Genomic DNA, 2875 nt, shown 5'->3' on the forward strand with positions numbered 1-2875 from the left:
CAACTATTTAGCTACTCACACCTAATTAGCTGCATATGTAAGTCACTTATAACTTAGGTAAAAGAGTAGTAATGAGAGGAGTTGTAAGAGAAGAAGAAAACAGATGAGAGAGGTTTCTTTGTGCGTAATGAAATAGAAGCTTTTGGTTTTGCTACAAAGGTAAGTCTCCTTCCCCCTTCCTTTTCTGTCTTGAGCACACTAACGATCCAGCACATCACAATCTGTTGTGCATTAAGAAGAGCTGGAGCGCCTTCGTAATAGGAAGGAACCGGGCCGGATGGATCCAGAAGGTATCTACATACCGGATTGGATGAATCCAGAAGGAGTCTAGCGAGATCCGATATGAACCAACAAATAGGAACATATTTGTAAATATGTTCAGACATGACTATTGAGGTCATATTTGTAAATAGCCCATAATTTATATGAGTATAAATATAACTAGGGAAAATAGTGTTGTTATCATCATCATTGTAGTTGTGATTATTATTATCGTTGTACAGAGAGAGATAGAGTGATAGAGTGATAGATACATAGAAAGTTCTCTGTTGTAACCGCCGGTTGGCGAGATGGAGCTCGAGGTCATTGCCTCTGAGTCTCTTGTTGTACCCTTCCTCTCATAGTGATAGTTGGATTCTGTGTGCTCCCGTGGTTTTTCCCGATCCAGGTTTTCCACGTTAACAGACTATGTTGTCTCATTTTGTGTAAGTGCATTAAACTTATTTCTCTTCTATTTCATCCATTGTTTGTTTGGATCTCGGTGGTGGCCGAGAACAATTGCTCTCAAACTGGTATCAGAACGAACAAGAACGGAAAGAAAAATGGAAGAATCATTCGCTAGCATGTTCAAGCTCATCGGCCCCAACTACCTAGTGTGGAAGTTGAAGATGAGGGACATGTTAGTGGAAAAGGATCTTTGGTTGCCGGTATAGTTTGGGGAAAAAAGACTGGACAAGACTGATGCCACGACCTTTCCGAACAAGACCACCAATGAGATGGAATGCGCCGCTCCAGGTGGACACTAAGTCACATGCCGGATCACAGTACTTTGTTGATGTCCATAGATGACCACAGCTGGAAGCTGTGGGTCTCACTGTTGAAGACGACAGATCAGGTGTTGATCCTCTTTAAGGAATTCCACACGAGAGTGGAAAGAGAAACTGGCAAGAATCTGAAGGTGGTTCAAGTAGATAACGGAGGAGAATACTAGGAGTATTATCAGTTGAAGGGAATCCGGCTCGAATTCACCGTGTCGAAGACACCAGAGCTGAATGGATTGGCCGAAGGGATGAACCAGACCATAATGGAGAGAGTCCAGAGTATGCTTGCACTCACTAAATTGTCCAAGACGTTTTGGGCCGAGGCGCTGATGACGGCGACCCACGTGATAAACTGATCACCCTCAACACCCTTGGATGGAGACACTACCATGACAAAACTGGGAAGGGAGATAATCTTATTAGAAGAAGAAGTCGCTAAGTCGCCATGGGTCTTACCTTCACTAAGCTCTTCAAGCGCTTGTTTGTGAAGAAAAAGATTAGGACCCTGATGGTGGGACTTGATGCTGCTAACAAGACCACCAACCCTCTACAAGCTCAAGCTCGGAGAGATCATTACTACAATCCCTACCAATAGTTTCAATGTTGAAATTGTTTAGTACAAGAATATGAGTTTTACACTTTGGGATGTCGGAGGCGAAGATAAGATCCGACCTTTGGGGAGGCATTCTTTCCAGAACACCTAAGGTCTCATTTTTGTTGTAGACAGTAATGATAGGGATCGTGTTGTAGAAGTTTGGGATGAGCTTCATAGGATGCTAAATGAGGATGAGTTGCGGAATGTTGATCTACTTGTATTTGCATACAAACAAGATCTTCCAAATACAATGAATATGAGTGCAATTATAGATAAGCTCGGCTTGCATTCTCTTTGCCAGCCCCACTGGTACATTCAAAGCACTTGTGCCACATCTAGCGGAGGTCTTTATGAAGGTTTGGACTGGCTCTTGAGCAACATTGCAAGCACGCCCTAAGGTGTAATGATTCAACAACATATGATATAAAGATTTTGAGCTCCTTTGCACCTTTCTATAAGAAGAGAGATCCATAGCCTTGTACCTCCATCCAATCTTCCCTTCATCACATCCATCCTCATCATCATCTAAAGTAGGAGGAAAGATAAGAAAGAAGAAGAAGAACAGTCAGCAAGGGCAGAACTGGTGAGACGGCCGATGTCCGGTAGGTGACTGGATGGCTGAAATGAGAGACGACCAAGCGACATCTGTCTAACAAATAGCAACATCCATTGACATAGACGTTCAACAGCCGACCATCTCATAAAGATGGCCCCGAATAGAACCGGATGCCGAACAACCTCAACCGAGCTGATATCCGACAACCAGTCGGATAGCTGACAAAGAGATGACCAGCAAGAGACGGCCCCGGATAGATGGCGACGACTGGACACAGCCGGCGGCGGATTGCAACGATTGAGAACGGAGATGGCTGGTAGACAAAGAACACCTCGGAACACACAACTACAGACAGACAAAGAGATTGCCATGGATGGAGGCAAACAGAAATGGTAGGTGGAAGAAGAGGTGCCAAGAGGAGACAAGAAGGAATAAGAAGAAGAAGAAGATACAGACAGAGAGAAGAAGAAAAAAGTGACGAAGAAGAGGAAAGAAGAAGAAGAAGAGAGAGGCTAGACAAATACACAGAAAGAGGAAGAAAAAGTAGAAAAGTAGAAACAAAGGAGAACGGGAAAATTTGCTTTTGCGTCAACTATAGAAAATTGAATTCCCTAACAGTGACCAACGCGTTTCCTCTACTGTTCACAGATGGTGTGCTGGACACAATAGTCGACTATGAAATGT

General features: G+C 43.6%; 1 pseudogene; it reads left to right on the forward strand.

Annotated features, from left to right (window-relative positions):
- The first annotated feature begins 1722 nt into the window (after positions 1–1722).
- On the forward strand, positions 1723–2050 carry LOC147867381 (ADP-ribosylation factor 1 pseudogene; annotated as a pseudogene).
- Positions 2051–2875: the final 825 nt, after the last annotated feature.

Source organism: Azolla caroliniana, unplaced genomic scaffold (genome assembly GCF_043228905.1).
Source record: "Azolla caroliniana isolate FFs.n. ecotype wild unplaced genomic scaffold, voAzoCaro1.0.p SCAF_2, whole genome shotgun sequence".
NCBI classification, from domain to species: Eukaryota; Viridiplantae; Streptophyta; class Polypodiopsida; order Salviniales; family Salviniaceae; genus Azolla; species Azolla caroliniana.